This window comes from Diplotaxodon limnothrissa, linkage group LG7, assembly GCF_057381915.1.
Source record: "Diplotaxodon limnothrissa isolate DT_005_m linkage group LG7, D_limnothrissa_male_GT1.1, whole genome shotgun sequence".
In the NCBI taxonomy this organism is placed as follows: Eukaryota; Metazoa; Chordata; class Actinopteri; order Cichliformes; family Cichlidae; genus Diplotaxodon; species Diplotaxodon limnothrissa.
The window spans coordinates 37,969,551-37,987,456 of NC_140602.1; the positions used below are offsets into that span (position 1 = coordinate 37,969,551).

Genomic DNA, 17,906 nt, shown 5'->3' on the forward strand with positions numbered 1-17,906 from the left:
CTAGTGCTCCGATTACCACGGGGACCACTGTTACCTTCACCTTCCACATCCTCTCGAGCTCTTCTCTGAGCCCTTGGTATTTCTCCAGCTTCTCGTGTTCCTTCTTCCTGATATTGCTGTCATTCGGAACCGCTATATATATATATATATATATATATATATATATATATATATATATATATATATATATATATATGTATCATGGAAGGACAGGCCCCTGCACGGTATGTACCACCGGCAGATAGAGGAGGTGGCTGGTGCGTTAGCGCAGTTAGCGCAGTTAGCTCGTTAGCGTGTTGGCCGTCCAGCCCCAGGCACGGGGCGATCCGCGGTAGCTCGTTAACGGAGATTTGCGGTGTTGTGGCGTTAACGTCATTTCAGATTAACACTGACAGCACTAGTGGGAACACAACGAATATGACTGCACATTAACTCCGACAGCATCCTAGTGCAAAGACAAGTGGAAGCAGACAAAAACAACAAGCACGCATGCTACAAACTTTACCCGAGTCATTTAGACAGCCGTTAGCACATGATTCTCCTTATGGGGACCTGATATGTTTAATATGCTGCTGAGAATATAGCCCAGAAGAAGCGTATAGTATAGCTTTTATTTTGGAAAGAGCCATTTCTCTGTAATAAACTCTCTTTTCCAAAGATGAGTGATTTCTCGATCAGATAGATTTATTTATTTTTTATTACTTTGTTGTTTCAGCAACATTAAATTTAAAAACTGTACTTTTGAGTTAAAATATATATTTATAATTTTAATAAATGATAAATTAAAAAGGCATGAACATTTTTTTTGTATCGAAAAAATATCAAACCATGACACCAAAGTATCGAACTGAACTGAACCGTGAATTTTGTGTATCGTTGCACCCCTAATAAATATGCATATATATATATATATATATATATATATATATATATATATATATGGCTTGTTTACTTTACAGTATTACGGTACAGACTGGATCAGTCCAAAGCAAATTACTATCATTATTATACAACATTTTTTGAGAAACCTTCTACATTTTGTATGATTCCAGAGCATAGTGTCCACAATATCAACTCTGCAGCACAAAATCCTCATAGACTGTGACAACAACAACAGCATCCCCCAGACTTTTGGACAGTAGCTGCACTCTTTCACATCTCCTACACACTTGAACAACGCCTGTTGTGTTTTCTTGACACATAACAAGCATTAGCTGAAGCTCAGTGGGATTCTTAGACAACAAAGTTCTGTGTTTTGGCGGTTGATTTATGATGTGATTGTATGTTTCAAAAACCTGCGGCATGGTCACATCAGTGTTGGTGTCATCCCACTCATTTTGTCTGACAATGCAGGACGCAGGCCAGGCATGCCTTGGCAAGGTGCCTGAAGGACAATCAGCAAGAAGCATGGAAATTGTATTTCCATTGTTTACAGGATAATTCAAGACCTCAGGGGTGGGGTCTTAGAGTTTGTTTTCGTCTTTTCCTCCTTTTTGTTTATGGAGCATAAATATTACATGATTATCAAAAATTAAAGAGGACAAATTTGGGCTTTAAGCATAAAATTCAATAAAATGCAAATAAAGGATGAACATAATCCTGGGGGTAGGTGACAAAGAAGTATTTATTTTCAAAAGTAAAAAATAATGCATTAGCAGGGTGAAAAAAACAGTACAGGATATTCATTTTCCCCCCTCCCCTCACCAGCATCACCCTTACGTGTGAATAACGTTTGGATGCACCCGGAGTCCTTGATTCTTCTTCCTATAACATTATATGAGCTATGTCGGTCTTTCACTATTTGAAGTGAAAATACTGGCTTCATTGTGTCTGAGGTCTAGAATATACAAAATATATGTACACTGTAATATTTAGCAAAGTGTTGTTTCAGTCAAGGTGCATCAAGCAGATATTTTCTGCTAAGCAGCAGAGCATTTCACAGGGATAAAATTATGAGGAGAGATACAGAAAAAGTACTTTACCAACAGAGCTGGCATACATCAAACACATTTATAAGACAGTTAATATGCTAGCTATGAGAAACAATTTTGGCTCCAAATAAACACTGATGTTGCTCTGTAACAGCTTGATATGTAAATTCATTCGTTAACCAGTTTGCCATTTTAACCAAAAGATGATAAATTTCAGTGTTGTTTTCTTCTTTCTGTTGCAACCAAGTTGCCAAGAGAATAGATAATGCAGACTTGAAATGGCCGAAGGTGTGTTCAGGACAGGACATGTTTTACAGTGACTGTAAAACAGTCACTGGGGTCTAACAGAGACCCCAGCAAGTCAATGATATTTGGTGACATCAAGCCAAATGGCCAACAAGACACCTCTGATGCAAAGTGAGCAATCCTGAGATAAATAATCAATGAGAGTGCAAGATATCATTTATTGACATATAGCAGTCAACGAGGCAACTGGACACGGGAATGTAGGGAAGCGACCATCTGTCATCTCCAAAGTGATTCATGCAGATAAATAGGCAAAATAGGCAAATAGGTATCCAAATAATTCTATTCAAGTCTTCTAATCACTTCCATGAGAACAGGTGTATAAAATCAAGCATCCAGGGATGCAGAGTGTTTCTACAAACATTTCTAAAAGAATGGGTAGCTCTCAGCTCTCAGTTAACTTCAGCTTGGTTCCATGATAGGATGTCACCTATTGAGTTGTGAAGTTTCCTTGCTACTAAAAATTCCACAGTCAACTGTTAGTGGTATTACAGCAAATTTGAAGCAGTTGAGAACAACAAAAGCTCAGCCATGAAATGGTACAGCAAGCGACATAAAATCACAGAGTGGAGTCAGCGGCTGCTGAGGATAGCGTGCATAGGTTGTCAGCTTTCTGCAGATTCAGTGCTACAGACTTGCTACAGACTTGGCCTTCAAATTAGCTCAAGAACAGTGTATACAGAGTTTCATGGAATGGGTTTGTGTCTGAGCAGGTACATCTTAGCCTTACATCACCAAGCCCAATGCAAAGGACTGGACTCTAAAGCATTGGAAACATGTTATCTGGAGGGACGCCGTCTGGCTATGTCTGCCAATCTGATGGATGAGTCTGGGTTTGGCGGTTGCAAGGAGAGTCTGACTGCACTGTGCCAAGTGTAAAGTTTGGTGAAGTGGGGGATTATGGTGTGGGGTGGATTTTCAGAAACTGGGCTCTGCCCCTTGTTCCACTGAAAGAAACTCTTTATGCTTCATCATACCAAGACAGTTTGGACAGCTTTTCCCATTCCAGCATGACATTGCACCAGTACACAAAAACGCACAACCTGATAGAACACCTTTGGGATGAATTAGAGTAAAGACTTTGAGTCAAGCCTTCTCATCCAACATCTGACCTCACAAATGTCAAGTTAAAAGACACTGTAGAATGTTCAGCACCACTTATTAAAAGATTAAAGTGAGTGTGTACAGAACTTATTGAGTCTATACTTTTCACCCTGTGTGGATTAGAGAAAACTCAGACTTGTGCATCCAATTCTTTTTTGTAAGTTTTAGGTTTTTTCTTCTTTTTTTTAAAGTCATTAAAGATGCATGCTGCACAATCACTGTCCCTAGAAAAAGAACTTAAAGTTCAAAGAATGTACAGTGGTCCCTCACTATAACACGGTTCACCTCTCACAGCCTCACTGTTTCGCAGATTTTTTGTGTGTGCAATTTTGCATGCTTTTTTTTTTTTTAACAGCACATTGTGTTCTGTGTCCTGATTTGCTGTTGACCATTGTCAATCAATCTCCTCCGTGCCGTGTCTCCTGAACAGTACAGAATGCGTTCAGCTTATCAAATTTACATAAATCTTCAATCACAAGCAGTGTGACTCTGAAGTGCTGTACTGTATGTTTGTAAGTTGTCTCCCCAACAAACACAACACTGTCCACGAAAGGTTTGGCACTGTTAAAGGCACCTATGGTAGCAACCAAAAGGCAGAGGAAGATGCTAACCACCGCACAAAAAGTTGGACTTCTGGACATGCTAAAGGAAGGTAGAATTTACCGTATTTTTCGGACCATAAGGCACACCAGATTATAAGGCGCATTAAGTGAAACAAAACAGTCAGATAAGTCAAACTTTACTCAACTCATTCTTCTTGCTTCCTCCACTTCCGTACCATAGAATCATTAACCACAGGGAACTGTGCTGTCCCCTCTTCTCTTCACCCTGTACACCTCTGACTTCTGCTACAACTCTGAATTATGCCACATTCAGAAGTTTGCAGACGACACAGCCATCATGGGGTGTATCTGGGATGATCAGGAAGAGGAGTACAGAAGTCTGGTGAGGAACTTTGTCGCATGGAGTCACACAAACCACCTGCAACTCAACACCTCAAAGACTAAGGAACTGGTTGTGGACTTCGGGAGGTCTAGAGCAGGTCCACTGCCGGTTCAGATAGAGGGGGAGGAGGTGGAGGTGGTCAACAAGTACAAGTACCTCGGGCTGTGGGTGGACAATAAACTGGACTGGTCATGCAACACAGAGCACCTGTATAAAAAAGCCCAAAGCCGACTGTACTTCCTCAGGAGGCTGAGGTCTTTTAACATCTGCAGGAAGCTCCTGAGGATGTTTTACCAGTCGGTGGTTGCTGGAGTACTTTTCTATGCTGTGGTGTGCTGGGGGAGCAGCACAGCAAAGAAGGACTCATCCAGGCTGGAGAAACTGATCAGGAGGGCTAGCTCTGTGGTCGGCATGAAGCTGGACACTCTGGTGACAGTGGCAGAGAAAAGGACATTAAAGAAACTGATGGACATTATGGACAATGCTGGGCATCCTCTGCACACGGCCATAAACAATCAGAAGAGTCTGTTCAGTGACAGGTTGCTTCTCCCCAAGACAAGAACTAACAGACTTAAAAACTCCTTTGTCCCACACGCCATCAGACTGTTTAACTCCTCTCTGGAGGGGAGAGGGAGGGGAAACAGGAGGACAAAGGAGGGGGGAACAACTAAGCTGTAGTGCCTCTTCACCTCACTGTACAATACCTTGTGCAATACTTTTGTAAATAGTCAACGGTGCAATAGACTCAATACTTGAAATGTGCAATTCACTTGTATTTTTATCTTTATTCCTATTTATTCTATTTATCCCCTTCGTATATTTTATTTATATTGTCTCTGTATTTATATATATGTGTGTGTGTATAACTCTGTAACTTCTGTCGGTGCTGTGCTTTTTTGGAAATCGAATTTCCCAGAGGAACCCACCCGAGGGATTAATAAAGTTCTATCTTATCTTATCTTATCTTATGTGGAATTCTCTGGCAGCTGCTCTATTCCCATGTTCTGGACCTGAAAACAGGGTTTGATCTTTGGTTTCATTCTATAATACTGGACTTATTTTTCTACAAAGGTTTGAACTTTGAGAGTTTTTAAACAAGAGAAAAAACTGTGACAATGTTCATGCCTGTCTGAGAAAATATCTAAAGTGTGTAGTGAGGGGTTTTACAGCCTTAAAACATCTATAATAACTGCAAAAAATAAAGCTGACTACTTCGTGGATTTCACCTATTGCGGGTTATTTTTAGAACATAACTCCCGCGATAAACGAGGGACCACTGTATTACAAGCCGAAGATTACCATGACAATCATGCCCATGACTAAGTGTATGTAACCTTTTGACCACAACTGTAATTACTATAGTCCACCAAATATTTAAGTATCTTGATGTGCAGTGATTCTTTGTACATGATCATGCGTATCGTTAGACTCAAACAGAGGACTGAAATACATTTGGAGAGTCTTGCCTGTTTTGACCTCCTAGCCTTGTGCCCTTTGCGAATTTGCGTGTCATCCTTGCGCAGGGGCCATGCTAATCTTCTCTGTATCGTATCCAATTTAGCGTACGCGCTTGCCGAAGCAAGCACTTTGCCCTTTGCCACCCCCGTCCACCAAGTCAAGCAGAACAAAATAAACAGCAAACATACCCCATGACCACAAGTTAGCGCTTCGCTGCTCTATTCACAAAAACCCCACTAGCACCGCCTAGTTAAAAAAGCCACACTTCCACCCCAGAAACACACTCCCACATAGAATCAACCACAGACACACATTTTTAAAAGTTGCGAGCAAGTATCATCCTCTGTGGAACGTGTCAGAACTGAATGCTTTCACCATACGTTGCCATATACTATTTTAAGATAACAATCATCTTATTGTGGCTTCCGTCCATAAAAATGTTAAAAAGGCTGTACAGGATGTTCTGTAACTCTTTAGAGCCTGAAAGTAAATTTCTGGGTCCAATTCTACAAAAAAAAAAAAAAGTTAATGCTTGTGGAAAGTATAAACAAGGAGAACACAGCCAGACACCAGAAAATTAGACTGTAATTGTAGTCTAGGCTACAGATGATAGATAGTAACAAATGCTTAGATGCAGTGTTTATTTAAGGAAGCATAAGCAAACCTAAAGAGTAATGTCACCCAAGGTAACAGCTTTCATTGTTTTAGCCACAATGGTTTGTTTATGGTTAAATAACCATTTGTTTACTGAAGACTCTGACCTCTATCTGCAGGCTCACTTATGCACTCATCTCTATTATGCATGCGTGTGTGTGTGTGTGTGTGTGTGTGTGTGTGTGTGTGTGTGTGTTTGCATGCATTTTTGTCTTCTACTTCTTAGCCATCAAAGTGCCATCACAGTGTTCTTACACTGAATATTCACAAAGGACAGCAAAAAAAATTGCTATTAATAAAACTGTTTTTAAGCATGTTTTACTTCCTCTGTTCAGGTTTTGTTATAATAAGCAGGAGGTTTAAACTTTAAATTAAGCAGTAGTTAAACAGCAGTGTCAGCCTCTCGTGGCACCCGGCACGCAGGATGTTGAAAGTGTAAAATAACAAGCTGGCAGAGGAAATACAAGTAAATAGAGTATGTGACTGTTGCACAACAGCATGCAGCCATGCAGAGTGCTAGAGACAGCGGTTTCACTTCAGCTCGCCTCCTTTTGTGGAAATCCAGCAGGAGTGGCTAAAACTTGGGCTGTGATTAAAGCTGAAATGCACAAGAAACATTTTTTTTTAACTGCTTGGCTAAAAATTTAGATTCTGAATTTGAAAGAAAAAGTTACTTATAGTAAGGTTCTTGCTGGTTACACCAAACAGACCTTCGGCTTGTTTTTTTCTCTATTTTTACTTGCTCTGAACATTTTGTTTTTCTGTGGCACAAGTCACACTTTCCATAGCTCTATTTCCGTCTATGGGTTAAAGTGCAGTGCAGACAAAAGAAAGAAACCACTCAGTTGGCTAACATCCTGTTTTCTCAAATGTGCCTGCCACTTCTAGACTAGAACCAAATAAAGTATATACTGTTTATACATGTGTACATGTGAGGGTTATTAAACAGAATGCACCACTGAGAGTCTTTAAGCCATTATGTGTGTTTTTGTACAGGTAAAATGTTATGTTATTATTATATAATAAAGAAAATGTTCAAGTTTTTCCAAGTTGAAGTGTGAATGTTTCCCTCACATCAGAACTTGTCTTATTCCTACTTAGAAAAGGTGAACAGGTCATTTAGTGGTATAATGTGCTTCTGTGGATAACACCTCTAAGAATTTGTAAGGCTACAGTGCTTTCACAAAGCTGAGAAATGAATGTGATACTTCATGCAAAAGATAATGCTCCTGTTTCCAAGAAAGATATCAAGATGTCGAGTGTTGTCTAGTGCCCTCAGTTATCTAATCATCTACACATAAGTCCACAGCAGAGCTATTGAATAAGAATAGTAACAGTGTGTTCGCGATCCTACCAGTGCTGCCTCGATCATTTGTTTAATAGCACCGTTTTTCTATTAATTAGCTGTCCGTTACATTGCTGGTGAAATTAATGAAGTTCTGATTTAAAAATGCAAACGCTTGTGGATTATAGGGCAGGTTGTGACATAGCAGCATAGCAACAAGGACATATGACAAATCAGATTTTTCTTGATGATAACGCCCTATGAAACCACCTGAGCAGACAGTAATGAATTTTTGCATCACTTCATTATTCCCTTTATCAGTTCTGTATTTTCCTTTCCTCTTTGCATTTCCTTCTCTTCTCTGTAACACATCTCAGAAAACTATTCCCTGAAAATGATTCCCTGAAAATGAGCAATACTGCTAATTTAAACATCTGTGCAGCACAAAACGTATAACATATAAATATGTCTATTCAACTGTTTGCTTTTTCAATCATTTTAGGTACAGCCCTTACATCTGATCATTTTTAGAGTATTGTTTTCTTTAAATTGTATCTTAATGGTGGAAGGCTCTGTGATGCTTTGGGGCTGCATTTCAGCCAGTGGTGTAAATTTATGCAATTATGAATGTAGAAAAAACATGCAGTAACATCTGGAAATAATCTTTTGTTACAATTACAATTACAAAAATACAAGAGGAATAAAGGCAGTCATACCAAATACTGACTTTTAAGCTTGCTTGAACATAACATGTCAAAACTGTGTGTTGTGCTAGGCCGCTGGCTACAAAGCAAATTGCCCCTTGGGGATAATAAAGTTTATCTTGATCTTGATAAACCAGTGTGCGATATTAGACAGGCTACATGCATTTTTCTTTAGCAGTCTATATTTAGCCCCCTAGTGGTTTAATAGTGTTTATATGGGAGAAAATAATCACCATATTTTTGGGGTTGTTGGCTGAGTCACAAGAACACAATAAGGCAAACCTTTTAAATGTTCTGTAACTTTAATCATATCTATAACTTAAACCAATGGAAAATCTTTATTGTGACATTCCCAGATCATAAATGGATTAAAAGATCAATTAAAAAAAAAAAGTAGAACTGATATCTTACATTTGCTCTAGTCCCGCTACACATACATCGATTGTATAATATAGGTGATCAATTATATTTATCAGGAGAGAGAAAAGTTGCTTATGAAATAACTCCTGCAGTCAGAAGTGATAAGACTTGTGTTCCAAAAACTGGCAACAATCAAAAACCCAAAGACATATGTCCTTGGGGGTGCAATGACAGAAAAGGGAGAAAACATCACCTCTTCACATCATTTCACATTTAATGCCAAACCAGGCAGACTACTCTACATTTTGTTAAAATATATATACGCAAAATATTAGTAAAGATAACCTAAAATATAATTGCTAAATTAAAGGGAAATGTCCTCATGAACCTTTAATTGCATCAATGACACGAGTTATACTGAAAAATAAATCCTCCGTTAACCCTAATGTAAGACCCAAGCCTTCGCCAAGCCTTCTAACAAATTGCACTATGCAGTCAAGCTCTGACTTCTTACGATATCATATGATCAAACACTGAGATGTTGCCTGTCTTTGTCAAGGCATTGCCTGTCACTGTTAGGCCATGTGGTTTTGTTGACTGTGCTTTCTGAGGAATGCCGATAAGGCTCGGCGGTGTGATCCCTTGAGCTGGGAGGACTCGGCACATGAGCAGAGATCCATCAAAACATATGTGAAGTGGACTTGTGGCTGATTGAGGTCCTGATATTCCCTCCTCTGGTCCTCATTAGGGAGAGGAATGGGGGGAAGGCAGGGGGGTTCTTTGCCAGAGGGACTATGGCATAATGAGAATAGAGCTAGAATAAGGGCTGCTGCTATTCTTATTCAATAGCTCTGCTGTGGACTTATGTGTAGATGATTAACTGAGGGCACTAGACAACACTCGAGTTTTTATATCTATCTGTAAAATACATGTATATGTAATAAAGCTGTCTTGTAGGGGACCTTATATTCTGGTATTTGGTGTGCTTTGGAAATCTGAGAAAGTTTTTCATTCATTTTGTGAAACAGACTATTTTTGCATTTCTGCCAATGTTACCTGTCATAGTCTATATTTGTAAGAATCTTCTAATATGATTAGAAATTAAAGTAGCAGTTCAGATTTGTGGCGATGAATATTTGATTACAGTTAAAGGACTTAGTTAGACAACTTAGCTTCAGATAAACCAAATGGGTAAAGTAAGCAAAATGTTAACAGCGATGCTCTAATTGTGCTGAACTTTCCTGGTTCACATTCCTAACAAAAAATGAACATATTTTAAATAATGTTTGATTGCAGTAAGTAAAGTTTATATTTAAATAATGTTATATTTATATTTAATCAGCAGGGTGGTGTTAGCACTGTTGCCTTACAGTAAGAACATCCTGAGTTCAGTTCCACGATCAGGCCAGGGTCTTTCTATGTGGAGTTTGCATGTTCTCCCTGTTTTTGCCTTTGTTTCTCCCTGGGTACTCCGGCTTCTTCCCAGTCCAAAGACATGCAGTTAGTGGGGATAGGTTAATTGGAAACACTAAATTACCCCTAGGTGTGAATGTGAGTGCGACTGGTTGTCTCCTGTCACTCTGAAAAAAAGTATAATGCATTTCTGGGAGATCACTCCAGAGTCTGTGTTTGTGGAACAGGAGCGGAGACACAACCTCCTTTTTATATAAGCTTTGACCATGGGATGGTCAAGAGTGATTAGTAAATGGATATGCATATCTACCTCAATATGCTGGTGCAAGACCATTGACACTTTAATTAAAAATAGAGCCAGTGCAGTAAAAATACAGACATTTAACATCTATTTGTTTAAAAAGCATCCACATGAAGTAGTTTGAAATCCTTTCACTGACAGACCAGCCTAGAAGTAAACACAGTGTGGTGAGTGATGGAGACTTCCTCTGTATAGCCCAGAAAATGTGATGTAACACATTGAAGGTGAAAAGTGGAAAAGCTCTGGCTAAAGTACAATCAATATTACACTGAAGAGCGGTCACAACCTTTGGTTATTTTTATTAGATGTTCTTTTAACTGAGGTGGTCCTTTCTTAAGAGATTTGGACATTTGGTATAACTGCATAATTTGTCTTGTAAACTTGAAGGAATTACATATAAAAATGGGAACTGAATTTAGTAAATTTATACTTCTTTTTGGCAAACTAAATCTGTATGTGTAACAAACATTTTCTACCTTTTTTTTATGTTGGGAACAATAAACAATTAGCTCCTGCAGCTGTTGTCAAAATTGCCCTGACATGATGATCTGAGATATCTACAGAATAATGGAGCAGGACAAGTCCAGTCTCCAGCTCACCGCAAATGGAAAAAAGTAACCAGATGGCCCAATATACATGTTTCATTTATTAACTAAAACCTAGTCCATGTTTCGAGTGTTTTTTCTCTCTCACACAAACAAAATGGCAGAGATTAATCTTCTAATGACCACTCCACTGAATTTTGCAACACAGAAATAGGTTGTTATTTTTCCAGGGCTGTAGGTTTACTGAGGAGCCAGGTGGCAGCTGATAAGCATGCCTGTTTTTTTTCCAAAGACAAATGTTACTGAATGTGCATATTATTACTTATTTGTTGGTTTTCTTATGAAATAATATCTTTTTTTCCCTTACCTTTAAATCACTCTTCCAATGGGAATTATGCATTTATTCCATACTGAAGCAGCAGTTTGTCACTGTAATAATTTTCCTCTGTGTTCTATCTCTGTTTGTAGACCTCAGTCAATTATTGTCACAGTTTCCACCATTCCTTCCTCTTCACACCCTCTTCACGACAATATATGTGGTGTTCTCTGTGAATGATCTAAACTCAGTAAAGAGTTGAGATCATCAGCTTCATGAACCAGGTAGGAGGAGAGGTATAACTGTGCTATATAGGCATTCAATATTCATGGTTTAAGAGGCCAGACTATTCGCAGTCATTAGTGCACTTACTGCCTCTCTGCCATCTCACTCGGCAGCTCATCATAGAGCCAGTAACTCAAGACATGTTCTCGTGCAATAAATATGAGCCCATCAGTTCTAACAATCCCTTCACCTTACACAAACCGCCACCTCTTCAAGTTCTTTAAAAATGAAAAAGGTGCTATGAGTCTTATTGAGATGTGAGAATTTTGAATGAGATAAATAGGGCTACAAGATATATCTAAGAGTAGGTTTGTACCATGTCTGCACAATATTGTTGCTATAGAAACATTGTGCATTTAGTTTCCCTACTGCATGTAGCACAGAGGCAAGCCTGGACATTTCTGAGAGTGAGAGCCAGGTATCAGCCTCCTATTGCAATTTATTACCTTAAGGGGGAGAAACTTCTACAACCTTGAAAAAAGCACAGAACTTTGCAAAATGTGCAGGAAAAGTGTTCCCATTAAATGTGGAAACAACAAAGTTCTTTCAAAACAGCTTTGAGTACAACCAGGGTACAAAGGAGGAGGTACTAGCAGCTGGTGATGTGTGACCCAAATATAAACAAATGACTCAGCCAAGCATCGATAGCTGCACTCACTAGTTGGACTCCATAAGACAGGAAGAGCAACAAGAACAGCAAATGGAAAATACAGATGTGGTTATACGGTGGAAAACCAATGGCTATAAAGCTCAACCTAAGGTGGAACGTTTGAGGAAGAAAATATTTTTCACTTTTATTTATAGTAATTATTATGCAGGCTCCTGAAGAGTCACATGGTTAAGTTTCTTAGGTTATTGTTAAGCGCTTATTTTATACTTTTACTTAACATTTCCAGGAAAAACACAATCTAGACTACACTTGTTTTTATTTTTAGCTTACCCACTTATCACTGCAAGGTAAGAGCATAGATAAAACATTGTTCAGCATATCTCATTGATCTTTCTGAGTAAGCTTCAATAGTCCCTTCCTCCTCCTCAACCATCAGAGTCTCTGTTAGACCCAATTTCTAGATGATCACTGAAAGAAGTGTTCTGATCAATCTCTCTGTAATGGAGCACATAAAAAAACAGGAATTAATTAAAATTCACAGATACTGGTACTCGGTGTTTAAATGCATTTGATTAAAAACAGAAAGCAAAACAACAACAAAAATCCAAAACGCAGCTTCTTTCTCAAGCAACAATATACAAAAGAAGTAGAAAACTATATTTCAGCAGAATATATAGCTTTGAGTATATTAAATTAAAATTTTAATCACTACATTGTTGGTTGCACAGATGCTTTTTTGTGTTTTAAAAAAATGGATATACTTGTAAATGAATGAGCATGCTTGATGGTACTGCAAATTATTTATATCGACAGTCCTTTTATTCTGACCTCTTCACCAGATGTCTTTTATCTGAATAAATAAACGTGGTTAAAATAAAAATAAAGAAACGATTTATGCTTCAAAGCAAAAGATTAATTTCTGGCTTTGGATTAGGCATTGCAAAATTTATGTACTGAGATGAAGCTCAGATGTTTCTTTCTGCCACTATATTATAACTGTATTCCTTAATGATTGATATTTAATTGCTGCCAGTAAAGTAAATCTTAGGTTTCTACTTTTTTTTTTCCATCTGAAGCTCAAGTTGAAGTCCTGAGCCCTTTCAGTAACCAACTGTCCGTCTCTGTGCTATTCTCTTCCTCTCCTTTGTTTGTTGTCTGGTTTAGGAGTGCTCCATGACACCATTTGTCTCCATAACAAGTTTTAGTGAACAGCGCTTTGGTGGGCCCACCTGCAAGAACCCTGGTGCTGGTCGCTGCTCACCACAGGCCTCCTTGGAGTACCCACAGAGGAGGAGGCAATTAAGGTCTGAGGAAGGAGCAATAAATCTCCATAAACTTCAGCTAGCCACTCTCCCCCTACTTTCGCTGGACACTCAGATAATGCATCTCTGCCACTAAAGCCCCCATATGGACTTGAGAGGAGATGAGGAAATTTCCCACAGCTAAACAGCTCCTTCTCAAAGTCTTTCATTGGAGATAAGCCCATAATTCACATTGGAGAAAGTTTGGACAATGTTGATATGATGCGCTGCTGAAAATATTCAAGATTTTATTGTTCAGCAATACTAGCTTTTTTTTTTCTGGTTTGGGAAACTTAACCTATTTATTGGGCTGCCAATAAGCCTTAGTGTTTAAATCTAAGCACCAAAGTCAATCACTTTATAAAAAAAAAAGCAAGCTAACTGTGTAGAGGCTGGAGGTGGGTAATACGAGACTGCCCTTTGTCAGGACAGTTTCATGATAGATGGCAAGCTAGGACAGATTTATGGGTAACAGAAATATTTTTGGTCCAGAGACCATTTTTACAGCATGTCTATGACATGAAACCACTTTTTGTGTAAATATCTAGAAAATATTATTTAGCAGTGCAGTTGAGAGGAAGACTCTCTGGTCTCACTAATCAGACAGGACGTGCAGCGGAAAACATCCCTCTTGAGAAGGAAATGCCTGCTTCCTCTTTATCATATTCTTAAGGACATGCTCCTCTGCAAAGCTGCTGATGTATGGTTTTATGACCACCACCTAAAGACAAATAGGTAATGTGTGAGTGCTTATGTGCATCTGTTAGATAAAGAATAGAAAGAGACACACAGAGAGACAGAATGGTGCAATTTATAGCTGTTTTCCCCCCAAAAGAATTTAATTAAAAGAAAAAATTGAATCTTTTTGAATATATTTCGCTATTGATGAACACTGTATCCAACAAAAGTAAATTTACAGTAACGTACTAACATTATAAGAACTGTATGCAAGTCTCTGTTTTTTCTTGGCATGTACTTAAATGCCTTTGTGTGTACCGTGTATACCAGGCAAGCAAATAACTCTTATTGGCTAATGGCTTTAACTCTACTGTGTTTGTAGCCAGATTTCAGAAAAACAATCTTGTCAGACTGTTTCTTCATTATTCTTTGGAAAGGACAGCATAGTTGAGTTTGGAGTCTCTTTTCTCCCACTGGACTACTTATTTTTAGGATGGATGCCCATACATGGTCAGCTCGCTATTTTCTCCATCTTACTCAAACACCTCTATCAGGGTTCTTAATGATAAAAACATCTTTAATATAGGTAACATTTAATGATTTCACAATTCATATTCCTTTCAATTAGCTTAATACTTATTTTGATACCGATGTTTAGCGAAGAATTTCAGAATCACTTTTTAAATCACTTATCACTAATAATTTAAGTCACTAAGGACATCATCATCAAGGGGAAATTGGTATTGTTTTCATCCTCTTTACTGGTCACATACAGTATAATGCGCAAAGCAGCCACTACAGGCACAAAGGTTTCTGCTTGGTGAGTGCTGAAGGGAATACATGTTCTCAATGGTAACTTTCCTTATAATTATATTATTATATATTATTATATTTGCACTGCACAAGACATAATGTGGATTGCACAACACTGGTCACTATATTTTTCATTTCCAGTTAATACTAATACAGCTGCTGTTATTGTGTATATATATACACACACACACACACACATATATATATATATATATATATATATATATATATATATATATATATATATTTCTTCATAGATTCTTATATAGTTCTATACTGTGTATTGTGTATTTTGTTGTACAGTTATTTTATTTTCAACTTTAATTTATATATTTTATCTTATTCTTTCCCAGTTAAATTTACCCTTCATTCTAATTTGTGTTGTACAGTTATTTCATTTTTAACCTTATTTTTTTTTATATTTTATTCCTTCCTAGTTAAATTTACCCTTTTTAATTTTTCATATTTATTTCCTATCTTATTCATAGCCTTTTCCTTTTTTTTCTTTAGGTCACGAGCAGTTGTCTAAGCATTTCACTGCATATCGTACTGTGTATGACTGTGTACATGACAAATAAAATTTGAATTTGAATTTTATAAAGTCGAATATCGGCCATGTGAGTTGACCAGACTTCATAAAGTTTGTGTGTTGAAGCAAACATGGGAACTGGCTATTTTATGACTGGTCACTTTCAGCGATAAACAATGTCATTGATTAAAGACTATATGGTGGTAGGACTGTCCTCATTTTCCAAATATTAAAAACAAACAAAAACTGGCACAATTGGCTCTGATAACCTCATGTAGGCTACTGACAAAAAACTCCCCCCAAACTATTATATAAATTGGACACATAGACATACTCTTTAATTTAGAGAATCCAGGTAGAAGTGTAAAAATGCAATTCTTAAAATATCAACGACCTCCTTTTTCATTTTCAATCAATATAAAATTAAATATCATCTATGAACTTAACCTAACCAAAACAACATTGTTTAGAGAGATGCTGAAAATGGTTACCATTTGAACAAAAGCCTTGCAAATTATCAAAGTGATGAAACTGCATCCTCCGTTTGAGTGACTAAATATGAGTGAAAACTGTTACTGAAGTTGTGTTAATAGTTCTTTCAGCATTTGCTGCTGATTGATATGTAAAAGGTGTCGACTTGATATGTGAACCATCGTTCCCCTCTGCCTTCAAGTTAAACAAGCTACCTGTCTGGCACAATTTACATAACACACATCGGGGGGGGGGGGGGAAACTGCTGTGTGAGTGTGCATGTGCATATTCTACCTTTCAGTGACCTGGAGATGCACTGTTTCTGTGCACTGGTAAAACCACATGTGGAGGTGGCAGTACAGCTCATTCGATCCATACACCTCTGTGCTGTTCTTTTTTCCTCCTGCCTATTTCTTCTCTTCGGTGGCGTGATATCATTTTACCGGGTCACCAGATTTCCCAAAGTCACACTGGGGCCATGTTGCTCACCTTTTGACTTTTTTACCTCTTGAACTTAGAGAAATTTCCTTTGATAGAGGTTAAGACTGCCAGCTGTCATTCTCACCTCCCACTTATTAAAGACTGAAACGATGTGCAGTAGAAGGTGTGCAGTTTAGTGAAAGTAAAGAGGCAAGCAACAGAAGAAAACTGATAAGCATCGAGCTGTACTTGTAGAGCAGCTCATCTAACATTAATGGCAGAGTAATTGCTTTGTAACAGTAACACTTACTAGGCCATCAATAATGACCAGGGAGGTGAGTGTAGAGTTACTTGGTCGGGATAAGGGTCCATTGTGCCTGAGCTGAAGCCACAGGATAAGCTGAATGAGCCTGCAGTTATGTCGGACAAATATTTATACAGTATAATGTTACTAGAACATTCTAACTAGAGGAGACAAGAATAGGCAGGGTGATTGAAAAGTCAGCTACACATGTACTCCAATTCTACTTTATCTAAGGATCTACTTTTGGATCACTCACTAATCAAAGTTCAGGAAATGCATTAATGAATGTGATCCCTAAAACTTAAAGAGTATTTCTTTTTAGGGTACTGTGAGAAGCAGAGTTCTCGAAAGCTTTTATACTGTTCAGTTATACTGTTAGGTACGTCACCGTGCACCCAGCTGACAATTTATGTGATTTGTTAAAACTGAGAAGATAAGAGCACTTGCCATCAACCAAAGTCAGTACACATAATGAATACTTTATTGTAGTACAACACATTATGCGTTAAGTTCCCTGCAGCACAAACTCCACCCTTGACTGAAGACAGGTGTATTTAGTGGTTTTCAATTATCTGCAAAGAGCTGGTCTTTTTGTTTAAGCAGGCTAAGTTCATGTCTAAGTATATAATTTTAAACAACTAGAAAACCCAAACATATTCTGTGAGTAGTTTTTGGTTTGGATCTTTAATTCACTTTAGGGCAGCGGTTCCCAAACTTTTTTTGCTGAGCCCCCCTTTGTTTTACAAGAAAAATGTTCGATCTTCAGTTTTTACACGCTTACATATACACACGCAGTTACTGTCCCTCCATTTACAAAGTCAGAGGCATCACGGTGTGATTGTTTTATGTGTAGTTGTTTTTTCCTGTGTAATAATATTCAACATTGCTATCAATACATTTTTCAAAAAATGCCTCTCTGTGCAAAATGAGTTCAAAAACATAAACAACTGTGGGATACTGTTTGTCCGTGATTTGAACAGGGGAACAAATTACGGCAGGATAAGCCTGATATTATTTGTATCCCGCTGTAACTTTACTGTATAAAGAGCTAACATCTCCAAAATGTCAGGAGTAGTTAGTCTTTACAACAAGTGTTTGTGAACTAAAAATCAAGAATGTGGGATACTGTTTGTCCGTGATTTGAAGAGCCCAGCGCTGCTCCCGACAAAGGGA

General features: G+C 38.0%; 1 protein-coding gene and 1 non-coding gene across 4 annotated transcripts in view; both read right to left on the minus strand.

The window, feature by feature from the left end:
- The window catches only part of rxraa (retinoid X receptor, alpha a), a 160,444-nt gene that overhangs the window by 132,224 nt on the left and 10,314 nt on the right, over positions 1–17,906 (minus strand). The window lies entirely within an intron of this gene.
- Positions 5,765–5,872, minus strand: LOC146628727 (U6 spliceosomal RNA). The gene has a single exon (XR_014906434.1). It is a non-coding gene; the product is annotated as a U6 spliceosomal RNA (small nuclear RNA).